The sequence below is a fragment of the Podarcis pityusensis genome (assembly GCF_964106645.2).
Source record: "Podarcis pityusensis genome assembly, chromosome: 8".
Classification (NCBI taxonomy): domain Eukaryota; kingdom Metazoa; phylum Chordata; class Lepidosauria; order Squamata; family Lacertidae; genus Podarcis; species Podarcis pityusensis.
Window position 1 is genome coordinate 46,962,108 of NC_138033.1, and position 17,107 is coordinate 46,979,214.

Consider the following 17,107-nt stretch of genomic DNA (forward strand, 5'->3'; position numbering starts at 1 on the left):
TAATTATTGATAGACAATATATTTTTAAGCATAGCGATCATACGAATGCTCAAGGCAAGAGGTCGGCAGCCTAAGGCCCACAGGCCACAAGCAGCCTACGGGGGTCGTTTAACCAGCCCACGAGCCACCTCCAAACCGAGCCGCCCGCTTGGCGAGTCCCTGCGCGCTGCACTAAAACCACTCGCTTCCGCAGCGCTGAAAATAGTGTCTGCACATGCGCAGATGCTGAAAATCATGGGCGTGCGCACGCAATCCAGCCCATGGAGTGATCTCCGCTGGAGTGAACCGGCCCAGACGAGATAAACCTTGCTGCCCCCTGCTCAAGCCACTTCATATGGAAAAACATGCAACATGCAATATGTCAAAAATGTTGACAACCGAGGCCTGGACTGAGATTTGGCCCTTACTCTAACTCCCTTCATTTAATTCAGGCACAGGAGACCCCCTTACAGCTGGCAAAAAAATTAATGTTCACATCCGGAATATAATTGCCTTGCAATCCCTGTACCCTGCCAAGCCTGGAAAGTTGTGGCACATTTGAGGGCCAGAGCTTTACACAGGCTCCTGCTTGTCATGGGTTTTCCCCTATGAGGATAAATACACACCTCTCTCATCCTTGCTACATGTTTCTATTTACAGAACAAGTCTCCAAGGGCTTGGCTTTGTTGTTCTTGCAGCTCTTTGCTGCTGCAGTTTCCATGCTTCCACCCGCCTCCAACCAGCAGGTCTCCCACACATTGAGGAGGGGAGGAGGAGCTGCTCCCATTGGACAACAGCCCAGTAGGAGCTTGGCTTGATTAGCTGGTTATGGTGTCAGTATTTCATTTTGATTGACGGCAGATGTCCAACATTTGAGCCAAGCTGCAAAGCACATTGCTACAGCGCTGGAGCACAAAGAGAGACATTGTGAGCATCTTGAGTTGATAATTCCTATGAAACTCATGCCCCGGCTATATAGATCAAGAATATGGTCTTTCTTTGGGGTGGACTGAGAACCCAAGAAAGGCCACCTCAGTCTACACCCACATGTGCTTTCCCATATTAACTCATTGCAAGTCACAGCAAACAAAGAAGATGACCCCTCAAAGGGCAGCTGAGAGTGGTGAAAAGGGGGATAAACAATAAAACTGCCAATATCAAAATGTCATTATATAAATCTATGGTGGGACCATGCTTTGAATGCCTCCACAGTCAGAGGCAGTATGCTTCCGAATACCAGTTGCCAAGAATCACATGTGCAGAGGAACACAGGTATTAATTGTGGACTTCCAATAGGCACTGCAAAAACAAGATGCTGGATTTCCCAGGCCTTTGGCCTAATCCAGCAGGGCCATGACAATTTTTGTCCCAGGCTTTTTAGACTTGTCTACTCATGTACTATCTGAAACAAAAGAGGCGCATTGGTTGACAGATGTGATTTTTTTGCCCCACTATTAAGTGCATTAGGAACTGTACTTCTGATCTTTTTTTTTTTTTTAAGTCATCTAAACTGGTGGCAATCATCACGTTTTGCGGTAGTAAATAAGCAAGCATGCAAGTAGAGTGGTTGAAAGGAATGGCTGCTAATCATGACACCCGTACATTTCTACAGTATCAGACACAGTATGACTCTTGGTACCAGTCACTGTGATCCAGCAGAAGAGGGCACTTCTACTCACATTCTTGTATTTGGGAACTGATTGATGGACTTTAGTCTGATCTAGCAGGACTCTTACTTTCTTAACACAGTAAGTAAGTAAGTAAGTAAGTAAGTAGTTGCTAGCCTCTTATTGTGCTTAGTTTTGTTTTCATGCAGGCTGTAGGCTAGCTGGCTGTTACTCCTCTGGGAAAGCAGACATTCCTTCAGCAGGGAGGACTCTTTCTGCCCACACTGTCAAACACACGCTGCTCTTGTTGTGTCCTCTTTGTGTCCTCCAGCTCCTTTATAATCCCCATTCCTGCAATAGGATGAGTCATGTTAGCTTTCTTGCTCTCTGTGGTCATTTTAATGCTCAGTAAGCATCCAGGAGACAGGAGATTTATACATCTATTAAATAAGCTTCCAAGGAGGAAAAATATAAAACTCACTGCAAAATGCTACATTATTTTATCATTTCTCATAATTATTGTGTAATTCATGATACTCTGTCACAAGCCTATCAAGGCCAATTCTTCTCTCTCTCAGTGTTTCCATCAACATAGTTTACATACCAATTTAACTTAAATACAACACATGGTCACATTGCATTCAGTTCAGTTAGAATACAAGATAGATAGATGACTATACAGTACATATAATGCAAATATTACGCTGCCTGTCTAACTGTGTATTTGAAATTAGTAGGACTGATTCATTCCTGGGGGTGGGGATGTTTAGGACTGGGCTGTAACATTCATCAGTTCCCAGACATAATTGCAAGATCTTGCAAGACCACCTGTGTTTGTTGATAAAATTTCAGCAAAAGGCAAACATGGTAGATGTCTTAAGAGATTAACTCATTCTTTCCAACTTATCTGCAAGTGAGGTCAATGCAGTTCCAGAGCATTTCCCTTCAGGTTTACCCAGATTGTTCTTTGGAGTGGAGAGACTAGGTTTCTTGAGTGCACTTTCTTTAGAGGATCTCTCTGAAATCTACTGAATCTAAGATACTGACAAAAATGCATGACCTAGCTGTATCCTGTGTTCGAGGTGTGGGCCGCATACAGACCATATATTTAAAGCATATTTTCCCCAAAGCATCATGGGAACTGTAGTTTACCCCTCACAACACCCTTAAACCAAACCAGGATGCTTTGGAGAAACTAATGTGTTAAAGCATGTATTGTTTGCATGCGGCTTTAGTTGCAAGAAGAAGAATCAAGCCCAAAACACTGCATGTTACCAACCCTTGGAAGTCTCACTCAGCCTTAAATTGGCGGCTTGAACTTCCTTGGTAAAGCAGGAAACATACTTTGCACATCAGAGACAATTTCCTTTGCTACTATACTTCGCCACATTGCACTTAAGACAATACCAACAATTATGGTAGGATTACTACAATGTAGTCTTCCTTCATCTGAGTTTCTCAAGTTTCCTGTCATCTCAAGCTCTGTCCAGTTACTGCTGGACCACATTCCTAGGTTCTGCCTATGCATCAGATTTTTGTCTTTTTAAAGAGTTGACCAGCCCATGGCATTCCAGGGCTCTACCTCAGGACACCACTAAATGCTATCCCATGCGTCAGGTAGAATGGCTACTTATCCATAAAAACTAAAAAAAAAAAGAAAAAAGGCCGCCCAGATTTACATGTGCTGGTTTACATGTATAATTGCAAATTTAGAAATAATTACTAAAATAAATACATCTCACCATAGGAAGGATGACTAGCCATCTTTCATGGATGCTTTAGCTGAGATTGCTGCATTGCAGGGGGCTGGACTAGATGACCCTTGGGTCCCTTCCAACTCTATGATTCTGTAATTCTATTATTCTACTGATCTGGAGATGTGTATGTCTGCTTAGTGTGCTGTCCATGTGTTGTTAATGGGCAGTTTCAAGGCCCCTGTTGTCCAGGATTTTCTTTGCAGTGGACTTGGACTAAATAGCCCTTCAAACTGAGGACTGTTCTCTGTGAAGTTGGAACACATGGCTAGCTAAACCTCAGACTTTAGAATGGCAGAGACCTGTCAGACCTTAACATTGCATTGTGGACATGAGAACTTCAATGCAGTTACTGTAGTCACAGATCCAACCAGCGGCCCCTCCAGATCTACAGAGTGTTTCTAACAGTGCTAAGATTCAGAAGAAGTAGAGAGAAACATGCCCATTTCAGTGAATGAGGGGTTCAGGAGGTTGCCTGTATTGCATGTGTTGGCTAGGTCATTCCTCCAGGAATGTCTCTTCTTTGAACTCCGTTATAAGCACTTGGCAGCTGAGGCATTGGGATTGCAGCTGTTCCCTAGGGCAGAGAGCTTCAGAAGGAGCAAGGACACTGTGCAGAGAAATGTTCCATCAATAAACAAGACTCTGCCAGGAAGTCATGCTAGAACAACACAAGACCAATTTATCTAGAAAGAAGACTGCGCATCACTGAACATTCAGAGACGCACTCACAGGCCTATCTCCTCAGTCCCTTTGCTGGCCATAGCTGCTCTCTCTCACCATCTCCCCGCCATGAGTGACAGAAACAGCTGGGCCCACTGGTTCTGCCAGCAGTTGATTAGCCAGCGAGTGTATCACTTTGTGTATTCAGAAAGTGCAGCCTTGTGCTTCGGGTGTGGTGCGTGTCAGTGGTGCCATCAGGGCAGGACTTTGGGGCAGAAGTCCAGGGCTCCACTCAACAAAACTAAATCTTGCAAAAACACAAAGTATGCAAGCTAACGTGGTTTGGTCCAAGTACTGCTGAAATGCTGGCAGGGAGGAGGCAGAAACACAGGCCTGCTTTGGCTCACATCACCTGGAGCACTTCAGAGCCCAGCTGGGATGAACTAACTACGTGTGGAATGCGTTATATGCTAGGCCAGGCAGCTTCCAGGAGACAAAACCCAACACATTTTGGTGCCCAGCAGCTTTTGGCATGAGCAATATTGTAGAAGAGAAAACATATGAGATTTATGAAAGCTGGATAACAGCTGGACAGATGGGCAGCTTTCTGTAATAGAAGGAAGCACAGCCAAGAGGAATGAGACCAAGCAACAGGGACAGGAATTGAGGTGATGGGCAAAAACTAGAATGGGAAATTATGCAATACTAAAAAAGAATCACCAAAAGAAGACTGCAGAAGAGGACAGAGATTTGCATAATAGGTACATTTGCTAATTCATATGTATAGATGCAAATTTAGAAATAGTTACTATAATTTAAATAGAAATACAATACATATTTACCATAGTGGGGAAGACTTTGACTAGGTGATCTGTGTCTGCCCAGACTGCTGTCCAAGTGCTAACTATGGGTAACTTCAAGGCCACCTTGCTCCCTCTTTCTAGGGTTCTTATATTTAAACTGGACTTGGACTGAAGAACAAGCTTTTGAGTTCTCCAGAACTCTTCAACAGGCTAGGTGGGGGAGTGGAAAGTCGGCTAATATTGGAACCATGGAGTCTGTGACTAATAGCAGACTCCATGGGTGATATTTAAAGTTAGAGATACTTAGAGTAGACCTACTGAACTCAGTAGACTGAAGTAACTTGTCAATTTATTTCCCTAGGTCTATCACCTCATGGCTCCCACATCAGACAATTTCATTTCTTTACCCTATCCAATCTGGATTGTTTAGCAAAAACCCCAAAATATCTGCAGAATTATTTTAACACCTGCGGACTATTTTTGGAATGTTTTGATTGGTATGTGGATTTTGGAATGAAAATAAATGACTGCCATCATCACATTTTGTTTGTTGAGCTTTAATTGTACAAACCTAAATTTCTGGTATGCACATGAATCGCTCCTGCAAAATATAGTGACAGTCTGGAGGCACCCAAAAACAGTTGAGTGAGTAAAAGCAGCCGCCCTTTCCTGAGGAAGCCACCACCAGGCTGGTCTGTGCAGTGTTATTGCAGCTGCTGCCACCTGGTGCTCAGTAACAGCACCACTCAAGGTGAAATAGATTTCACAAAACCAACTAAGGCAGAAAAAATGGTTTGGGCTGATTTTCCTCTGGGTTTGATCTCACTTGCTTCCCTCACAGAATGCAATTGTTAATTTACACCTGTCAGTTCAAGCCACTTTGCACTTGTCTTGGGTATTTTTATTACATTAGTCATAGTCCTTCAGTGGAAAAGCAACCACATGAACCCACACAATAATACAAGACAAATCACAAACCAAATAAAACAAGGTTATACCTTTTTCAGATTTCTGCTCCCAAAGAGATACTCATGTTAGTCTGTTGCAGCCAAAAGAACAAAGAGTTCTTGCTGTGGCACCTTAAAGGCAAAGGCAATTAATTTTTACTCAAGAGTATACAGTTAATAATGCCCATTGCTTTCAATGGGTCTACTCCAAGTATGACTAAGGTTGGATACAACCCAAAGAGACTGAGGCTGCGTACATATTACCATTTACTCTGGCTCTGGTGCATTCCCACTGCTTGTGTCTGAAACCAAGTACTGTACCCAAGATGTTAGCCATAATCCACATGTATGTAGTAGTTTGAGAAATACTCTCTTTGGATGTATTTCCCCTCAAACCAGTTTCCATCTGATTTGGAAATGCAAAACACAAATAAGTTGAGGTGCATACTATTCAGACAGCTGTGGTGCATGCGCAGGTGAAAGTGCATGCACAGATGACAGCTGTCTTGAATAGGAGTATTGGTTTTTTGTTTTGCAGGCACAGGGAAACAAAACAGGTAATGTGCATCAGATGACGACACCCCTACTCTTAAGATGTTTCTACAACTCCTATCTATATAATTACATTGTGAGAATTAGCTGATCTTAGTGAATAACAGGAAGCAAGGACCCCATTGTTTCTCTGCAGCATTGTATGTTTGCTTTCATACATCCAAAGCTGACCACAGTTAGACACATGATACAGTATTGGATTAAATGCTCCTTGGTCTGGTGCTACCAGGCTTTTTCCATGCTTTAAACAAAAATAAAAGTTGGAGAAAACCAAAAGCCCTTTTAGTTTAACTCTGTAGAACAGTAGTCAAAACAGTACTGTACTCTCCAAATTTCTGGACTACAACTCCCACCAGCCTCAGGGAGCAGAACCAATGATAGAGAATGATGGGAGCTGTAGTCCAAAACATCTGGAAGGCACCACATTGCCTATCCCTGCTCTAGACTGCCTTATACATCAGTCAAGATCAGTATCATCTGCACTTACTATCTGCAGCTCTCTGGGGTCTCAGACAAAATTATTTCCTATATCTCACTCGAGATTATAGAGAATAAACTTGGGACCGTCTGCAAGCAAAGCATGTGCTCTACCACAGAGCTACACCCCTTTCTTATAACTATGGCAGAAACAGTTAGCAGTCCACCAGCTCTACAAAAAAGAATTCAGAACATAATGTTCCATCACAAGCAGAGAACAGACTAACCATGACAGAAAGATACACATGCAGCAAATAGTTCAAGGTATCTCATGTGAGCAAACAAAGCATCATGCTGAATCAACAGGTCGGAACACTTAAGGAGAGGAAATTATCAGTATTTAATTAACTCTGAAGTCTTATTGTCAGGCAGAAGTAGTCAGACTCATGGGGTGGTGGGGAAATAGCCCAGCTTACCACATGCCCCTTCCCACTAGGTCCCATATTCCAGGAAAAGGAAATCTTTATCAACCCCATAGCTGCATTTGTACCTGGAGGTTGGGGGGGGGGGGCTTCCTAGGTCCATATGCCAGTGGTGGGTATGGCCCAAGGCATTCGCTGGTAGAGCAGCTGCAATGACTCTTACCTTTCTATGATAAAATGCTTCCACACACACCTCTCTCTATCCAGGTACACATGATGTATCATCACAGGACGCCTTCAGGTAAAAGGACCCAAGGAGGATGCAGAGAAGAGCTAGAAAGGTGTATGGCCTGGGGAGATTTCCAAGACTCTTTCAGGTAGCCCGAGATTCCCCATCCTTGCCCTATTCCTTCCTATTTGCTTCTCCAAAATTCTCCCCCTCCTCATTCCATCCACCCCAGCCTGCTTATAAACCACCTGGAAGAGTCTGGAAGCTCAACTGCAGGCTATTCAAACTGATTGCTAGTTAGGTTACTCACAAGTAAGCAGCTAGCCTAACAATTTTTAAGTGTTGTTTTAATGGTTGCTATTCTTGTGCTTCTCTAGACACAGATGATTATGAAGACTATGAAGAAGAAATAAACATAACAAACCCATCCAAGCTAAGAATAAAATTGCTTCCTTACTCCAAAATATATCTATCTCCCCAAACATATTTTATTTATGTATTTAGTCCATTTCAATTCAATGCCAACCTTCATCCTTAGATTCCTGTCAGTTTACAAACTGCCATTTTATTGCCAGTTTACAGTGCCACATTCACATGCAAGAGGAAAGGAATTCCATAGCTAAATTCCCACTGGAGAAAAAGCCCTATTCAAGGTCACCACCACACATTGAGCAACACTAAATGGGCAACAAAAGCCTTGCCTGAAGACCTTGAGGCATGGGCAGGATGATATAAGAATATGCCCATCCTATGTGCTAAAAGATAGCTGCATCTGTCCTGCATATTGTTGGCTATTTTAAGACTTTGTAATTGGCATCAGTGGCTGCAAGAAGACAATCCGTTTTCGCCCAAAGATAGCTGGTTGCACTAAGCTAGGCACAGTTTGTTTTTCCAACAGGAGGCAACAGGAAAGTATCCAGGACATGGGGTGGGGTGGTGATGGAGCAGGAGCCAAAAAGAGATATTTTGGTTATGGAAGAGGGTAAGAACAACATGCAAGCAGGAGGAACTGCCACCTCATTGATCAAACAGGTGGCCAGCATAAAGGAGGGAGTAATTAGTTTCACTGCCTTTTGCTTGTTAACTAGAGCCTTTGCTCTAGACCAGGCATGTCCCAACTTCCAAGAGACTGCAATCTACTCTGATTGGATTGACCAAAGTTGTTGAGCTTTTTTTTGGGGGGGGGGGGGAAGCAGGATAATGCGATCAACCAAGATCAACCAGGGACGCCCCGCGACTGACCAGTAGATTGTGACCAACCTGTTGGACATGCCTGCTCTAGACCAAAACCTTGTGGTGTAGACAGAGCTACATTAGTCCCCAGTTTGAGGCTGCACATACACCATCATTACCACAAAAAATCCTGGGAACTGTAGTTTGTGAAGTGTAATCTACAGTTCCCAGGATTCTTTGGAAAGAAAGACCCCTAGCTGCCTTTCTGTGTAGGATCTATAATACAGGGGAGCTACATCCTGGATTGTGAGGAAGAGAATAGGTTTCTTCTTTTCCCCTTTCCTTCTTTCTGGTAGGAAAGGCTTTTTTAGCTTCATGGCGCATATCCTCTAACTTGAACTTCCCTCTGGGAACTGGGCATGCTCAGTGGCCATGGAATGCTAGCTGTCAGTGTAATGGTGGGAAGATGCAGAATGGAGAGGGAAAGGGAGTGGCGTATGCAAAAGACAAGCACTCAGTCCTGCAATGTACATTCCACTTACTAGAAGCCATTAGTAGCTTTTGCAGGCCAATTCCCTCCTTTTGTTTTCCCCCACAACCTCCAATTTCATCCTCCCCACTCAACTGATGTGTCAGCATTTGTATGTTTCAGTGTAGCTTGGCAGTCCCTTGAGTATGTAAGAAATGCCTACCATACATGTGAGTGGCCCTGTTTTGCTTCAGATTGGTGGGAGTGGACACTTTAGCACCAGGGTTTGCTATCATCATCATCTTGCTATTGGTATTTGCTTTCGTCTCCCATTTGCAACTGATGTTCCTCCTTTTAATTTGGCAGTTGTTGTTTTTTAACCAGCCTGCCTTTATTGTTGTTTCATTAAAAAAAATTGTGCTGTGTACGTATTTCATTTCTCTTCACATATTTATACATTTTTTTGTCAATCAGCTTCATGTTTCATTTGATAAAAGATGGGAAATAAACAAGTAGACAGCTAGTTGTTATTAGCTGGGATTTTGCTGTGGGTGGCTCAAGAGGCCTGAGCCCTGGATAGTTTGCAATGAGCCCCAAACTTTGGTAATAGGAGGCTGGGCATACTGCAAAGTGCAGTGCTGGTGAGACCCCAGTCACCAAAGGCATTTATACATGTACATTAGCATATGCCAATTTGTGCCATGGGTCTGTAGCCCAGCTCCTGTTAAGCACTGGTGGAGGAAGAGGAGTGTGGGGGAAGCACACTGCCCCCGGCAGTGTGATCCCAGTGGGGTGCCATTGTGGCTGTCCCCCCCCCCCGCCTGTGCTGGGCGCCACGCCCCCAGGATGCACATCACACCCCTGCAGGCGACGCACCACGCCCCCAGGACGCATGCCAGCCCCGCCCCCACCTGCTCTCCGCCCCCCCTGTGCCGGAGCATGAAGCTCCACCACTGCTGCTAAGTAACTTGCACTGCCCCTGTTATTAATTAATTTATTATCATTTATTTATTGCATTTCTGTATCCCACTTTTCCTCCAAGGAGCTCAAGCACCCAGTAAGCTTCATGGCTAAGTGGGGATTTGAACCCTGGTCTCCCAGGTCTTAATCCAACACACTAACAGCTACAATGCCTTTCTACATTAAATTAAGATTAATTTGAGTCAGGTCTCATGAGATATTAGCCAGATGAGTGCCAAGGTTCAGGCTTGTAAGTTGGGGGTTGCCATAGTGTTGTATGTAGCTGCACATGTGCCTACAGAGGACTTCCTGGCTTTCCTCCTCCCTGCTGAAATGAGGCTTGAGATAAACATTCTGTTGTAGCCTATATAGTAAGTTACAGTGTTCTTGGTTGCCATGTGTGTGTGTGTTTGCAAATTGTGCCCGTGGACCCAATAAGGCTGCTAACCCTCCTCACAAATTAAGAACCAGGCAACTCTGATCATGTGCAATGTTTCTTTCCCTCAGCACACTTTTTTCAGGGCTTGGGTTTCACACAAGAGCACAACCCTGAAAAAAGCACATCTCTGGGGGCCACAATATCACGTGGGTAACATGACTTGCGCAGAAGGACGTTCCCAGAAGAAACACATCTTGGTTTTTCGCCTTGGCGTGTTAGAAGGTATGCATTTTGAAGGTCACAGGTTCCCTATCCCTGCTCTACACGTTTAGGATTATCATGCAAAAATTATCATATAATCAAGGCTCGTGGTAGGACCACGAGCATCTATTTTGTTAGAAACTAGTAATTGCTTATTCACTTGGATTTTATTTTTTAACCTAATCCAGTCCCCAGAGCTGCAGGCAGATAACAATATATTAAAAACACACATAAAGCACCCTTTTCAATAGGAATGGAAACAGGCCAAACATATTTAGAGTCAATCAAAAGCACAACTGTGCGACATACTTTTGGAGAAGAAGCAATGGCATATCAAGCTGCAATCTGAGAGCATGGTGTATCTCAATCCTCACAGGATCAATCCCCCTTGGGCAAAATGTACGCTTAAACCAACAGAACAAGTAGCCCATCATATTAGGCTAATGGATTGAGGTTTATTCTGTTTTCATTTTGACATAGGATGTACCACTGCTTGAACTCTTAACAACCACTCCCTCCCTGAATGCCTGGCTATGTAGCTGCTATTCTTTCTAGTGTGTTTGAAATTATGTGCATGTAGGGAAAGCAACTGAAGTGGGAATGTCTATCTCACTTTTCCTCTGTGCAGCTGGGCAGTGTAGAGTTAACTTTTGGGAGAGCAAGGAATTTGTTTTTTTGCTGAGGCACTTCCTCTCAGCTAACAATAATAAAAAACCCAGAAGGAGGGATACACGTGGGATCTGTGCAGCAGATAGAGGCCGGGTGACCCAGTCCAGGCCAAGAGGAAGCCTCCCGCATTATCTGCTGTTCCCATTTGGTCTCCTTGGCAAACTCTCAATCTGCAGCGGCTGCAGAAATCAAGATGTGCTTCCTTCCAAACAAGGCCAACACTCCCCAAGGCTTGTATCTGCCATGGCAACCATCCCCCCCGACACACACACACACACACTCAATATACACATAACACATGCAATGCTATACTGGAGGCCAGATGGACACAAGTTCACACACGCTTGAATTCAATTCACAGAAAAGCCATTTCTAAAGTGATACTCATCCCTGCAACTGGGGTGGTCCAGACAACAGAACTTGACTGGATGGAGCAGGGTTCAAGAGCCCCATTTGTTCATGCCCAGGAGCACCCTTGGCAATCAAGTGTTCTCTCATATGCCCTAACATTTGACAAAGGAAAAAATGGGCACTGGTTTTATGTAATTAGGGAAGGCCAGCATGGGTTCTTACATGAAGGATAGTCAGAAGGTTCAGGTGAAGCTCCAAAATAAAACAGCAGAAAATAATTTGGAGGTGCTGAATTTGGTGTCTTTTCCAGGGGAAAAAATGTTTGTTGCAGTTCACGGATTTGTGATGCAATTAACAAACCGGTCTATAGGTCTGCTGTCATGACCCACCAAAGCATTATTAAACATATTCACAGGAATACATATTTTTACAAAACCCATAATATTAAATTCGCCACATCTATTAGTTTCTTTTGACAAAGACAATACACCCCACTTCCCCAAATGCCACAATGATCAGAATTCCTCACAAATCGGTACACACTGGGAAAGTTGTGAAGTCAAGCTCCCAAACGTCAAACAGCAAGATAACCACAACGGTTATGAGAGAGATATATGCCACAGTAAAAATCAAAAAGTAAAAAATATACACCAACCACCTGTACAGATGAGGAAAAACAAATATGTCCTTTTTGTACTTTAAGGAAAAATAAACTATATCCTTTCAATAAACATCACTCTCATATATGTACATGAAGAAAATACCCCTCAGATAGCAACATTATGAAGCCCAAACTATGGTGTTAGATTTAGGACGGGTTCAAAAATCTGTTCCACAATTGTTCCAGAGCAATTCTGTTGTACTTCACACTGTGCTCTTTAAGCTTCACTCCTATGGATACCGAGATGAAGATCCATTTGGGTGGCCCATGTCCCTGTGGTATAGGACCTATTCTTTAGCATTAGTGAGGTTTAATGACTGAGGGTTGGCACCTTTAAATCACATACTCACCAATCCCAGAGGTTCAACCCAGAGGCTAGAAATCTAGTTTAATCCTGAGTTCAGTCAGACCTTGATCAGCTGCCTTGTCTGGCCATCCGGAGCTCTTCCCTGGGCTGGGTGTGTTAGCTAAGAATTCCCTTCCCCTGATTAAACTGGGCAGGCTCAAAGAGTTTCCTTGCTCTCTGCATACTTATGACCTGCCTCTCACTTGATGCTCCACCTCCCACATAGCGGCTTCGGCTTTGACCCTGTTAATATCAAAGGGACATTTCCTGTCAGGACTGCGTAGAGTATGCCACATTTTTAAAAATCCTTTTTTGTTCTCCCACATAAGCACATGTCCACTCCTAATACTTTGTTTCAGATTGCCCACTGCAAAGCACATCACACGTACAGGAGCACCCATCAAGCCATAGTTTGTATGCCAGTGGCATACAAGTGAAATTTGTTACACGTAAAGGCAATGAAACATTGATAAGGAAAAATAAGAATTGCAGAGTGGATGTGATATGCCTTCTCCTGGAGTCACTTGAAGGACATAACCTCCAAGCTGCATTGGGAGAGAGCTGGTTTATCAAGGAGCTACAATATAGTTGACTGTGGCAGCCATGTTTTCTGTTCACATGTTCTGTACTCTCTCCTTCCTGCCACCATGGTCAGGAGTGGAGCAAGGTGGGTGCAGTGGATGTGGTTTGCCCCAGGTGTCACCTCTGAGGGGAGGTGATAAAATGCTGTGCAGCACTCAACGTCTGCGAGAGACGCTGTGGCTTTGGTGTGCGCAGGCCTCTGGCTCCCCCCCAAAATATGAAATAAAGTCAAACCATTTCTGCAGGCAAAAAACAAAAATGAATGTGGGAAGGGGTGACAAGAAATTTTCCGCACTAGGTACCACCTGACCTTGCCACACCACTGACCACAGTTACATCCTTGCTCACTGGTATGTGGCTGGGAGAATACTGCCTGAAGTGATTGGACACAAGGAGGAAAGGCAAGGATAAGGACTCAGCTCATGCCATCCCAGTACCTCTTTTGATCTGACAATTAAAACTGCCTCATCTCTCTCCCCCCTCCCCCTTATATGTACATGTACATACAGGCACATTTTAAAACAAAGTTAGCTTGGTCCAAAATGTTGCAGTAAAGACACAGGCCCAGGTCAGAGCTTTGTGAGTGTCATCTGAGGGAACTGAAAGAAGGGAGGCAAGAATCAAAAGACAACATGGCTGCTGTGCCACTTCTGGTAGCAGAAAAATGGCCTCCTTGTCTGGTCCAGCAGAATTGCTTTGTTGTTGTTGTTGTTCCTATATTAGAAATATAGATGAAGAAGGGCTGTTACCATTGTGAGTAACAATAGTTCTTATGCTATTGCATTTGAGACTGTATCAGATAATTTAATGGGAGCAGAGATGTCCATTGCCCTGGGAAAACCTGAAATTACTAGTCTTTTCCTATGCCCTGGCATCTCTTGACTATTTCCTTTTGGGTACTATAATACTATACAGCTTTTTAAATGATTGTCATCAGGGCAGAAATCTTGGAGGCAGAAGTCGAGCTCTCCGATCAGAAAAATTAGGCCCCCAAACACAGCAGGGCTTCATTTTGAAATGAAGTAACACACATTACCATCTAAATAAGAGCTCCCTCCCCAAGACAAACCAGCTTCCAAAATTGCCTAACAGCCCCACTAGTTATCCACTGGGATGTGTGTTCATGTTTTCCTAAGTTCTGAAGGTGTGACATTAAGGATGGTGGGAAGCCCCTTTCTCTGTTCTAAAAACAATAGAGTCATTTCCCTCCCATGTCCTCTCAGGATACAGTAATGTCAGCTGGGCCTAACTGTGAACAGCAAGTGGGGGTGGAAAGTCTCCGGTCAGAAAGCTAAGTTATTGCAAGAGAAAGAGAAATGCCAGTGTACAGCATCAGACATGTGTGAGAAGAATTTGTTCTCAACATGCAGACAGTGTGGAAAGTAAGTCTCAAAACAGTCATTGGAATATAATATTGCCCCATCCGTGCTAGAAATGATCAATGGCCAGCATACCTTTCCAACATATTAGTTCTCCCTCCTTTATTTATATCAGGGATGGGAAGCATGTGTCCCTCCAGTCAGGCCTATGCAAAACTTGTCTGAGGTCCGGGGAAGGAATCTTGTTAGAATAAAGTTATAAACTCAAACAAAAAAGCAGCTGGACCCTGGCAAGGAGCCCCAACCAGCATAGTCCTCCAAGGGCCACAGCAAGTGTACCCAGCTGCCGCTGCACCCTCTGCACAAGCCTGCCTCCAGTTATTGATGGATCTCATCAGACCCAGCCAGCAAAGCCAGTACTTGTAGTCTGGGATAAAGCTGGGTGGCGGTAAGGTTGAAGCTGTACAGATGCACTGGTGGAGTCAATATGGTGCTCCCACCAATGAACCTGTGGTGTTTTGTCCTCGCCGCCACCTTAATCTGGTAAATGGCAGTGATACCTCTATCAGGACCACAGCAACGTGCCACCCCACTTCACCAGCCACTCCTAGTTGTAGTCCAGCAACATATAGAGGGTCACATGTTTCCCATCCCTGAATAGGGGCTCTGTTAATGGAAGGGAGGCACCAAGATCCCTAGCAGTATCTCTCATCTAACAAAACAGACAATGGTACTGTGTACTGTGTTTCTCTCTTTCTGCATAGGATGTATACTACAGATCTTTACTTGAATTAGATGGGGAGAAATGAGTAGGGGATTTTGTACTCCATATCTTGTTTCCAAAATATCACAAGGAAAGTGGTGCAAGGAGACCAGATACAGCTGTTGGAGAGAGTAAGCCAAAAGTATGTAGCAAGACGTTTACCCACTTACCAGGAAATATGTACCATTGAACTCTAGCATGTACGGGATTGCATTGTTAGACCTGGATGGCCTTTGAAACAGCTGCCAATAATACAACATACGGAGTTTTTAGTGTAGCATAGTGATTAAGAAGCGTAAACTGGCACCCTCCAGTGCAGATGCCTCTGGACCCCCCCTCTAGTATGTGGATAACACTTTGCAAGATTGCGGATAATACTTTGCTTGCCTGCTTCGCAGGTTTGTTGCAATCAGAGCCGGGATCAGAACAGCTGCCAAGGCCAACTGGTGATACCTGCCTTGAGCCTTCCTTAAAAAAGAAAAGAAGAACTAGGCAGCTGGATAGCCACTTCTTAATTTCCTACAATGTCAGTGACCTGGCATCACTCAGGCATTATGGGAAATTAGGATGGCTAGAGCCAGCCAGCCAGCAGTGTTCATAGTGCTGTCACCATAGCAGGGACCATTGACATAAGAAAACACTCACCAGAGGACGTTTTGCCACTGGCCACGTTGGCTTGGACTAACTGCAGTTATAGTCTAACAACAACCGGAAGGTCAGAGGTTCCCCATCCATACTTTACAATACCCCGATGCTTCTGCTGTTTTTGCTATAACAGATTAGCAACATATGAGTAATTTCTTTTGAAATTACTATGGCTTGGAAATAACACAATCCCACTTTTGACCCAGCTGAGTCAAAAGTCCCTTTAGCAAACAGACACAGTCCCATTAGCAGACAGACAGAAAACACTATCCGGCAAAATTTCTACATCAGAATTTCCAGTCGCCTCCCCAATTCATTGAAGTGCATTTTATTTTGGGGATTTAAGGTGATATTGATACCACCATGTGGTAAATGTGTATATTGCAGTTTAAAACTTTATGCAAGTTTTCAGCAGAGACTGAAGCCTTGATGTAAGTCACTATCTATTTCTCTGGTCTCCATGTTGCCCAGATGTCATTAAAACACTGCCCTAAGTGAAAAGCTAGCAGAGAGAAAACTAGGCCCAGGAAAAGGACTGGTGACCAGAGAGCTCATTTTATTTAGTATTTATTTCACAGATTTATAAACCACTTCAAAGTCGTAGAATTATAGTTGGAAGGGACCCTGAGGGCCATCTAGTCCAATCCTCTGCAGTACAGGAATCTCAGCGAAAGCATCCATGACAGGTGGCCATCCAACCTCTGCATAAAAACCTCCAAGGAAGGAGAGTCCACAACCACCCGAAGGAGTCCATTCCACTGTCAAAACAGCTCTTACTTTCAGAAAGTTCTTCCTGATGTTTAATCAGAATCTTCTTCCATGTAACTTGAACCCAATGGCCTACCCCCCAGAGCAGGAGAACTCAAGCTTGCTCCATCTTCCATGTGACAGCCCTTTAGATATTTGAAGATGGCTCCTATACATAATAATGGCTTACACCATTGCCAGACTTCAACAATATCTTAAAAGACATTCTAGTCTGTGTTCTGCTCATTTTAATGGGCTGCACATTTTGCAGCTGCTTTTAAATTTCTTGTGAAGTTGATGGAGTATTTTATTAGTGTAAATTCCTGCGCAGTGTTTGCTCCTGTGCAATGTTTGCCATCTTGCCAAAGGTTGCAGGCAGCTTTACCTGCAGCAATTGCATGTTGATTGC

At 43.8% G+C, this 17,107-nt stretch overlaps 1 protein-coding gene across 1 annotated transcript in view; it reads right to left on the reverse strand.

The window, feature by feature from the left end:
• RIPOR1 (RHO family interacting cell polarization regulator 1) overlaps positions 1 to 12,788 on the reverse strand; it is a 97,349-nt gene extending 84,561 nt beyond the window's left edge. The window contains exon 1 of the mRNA XM_081018339.1: positions 12,647 to 12,788. The gene's annotated coding sequence lies outside the window, so the exon portion shown is untranslated. The remainder of the gene's footprint in view (positions 1 to 12,646) is intronic.
• Between the last annotated feature and the right edge of the window lie 4,319 nt (positions 12,789 to 17,107).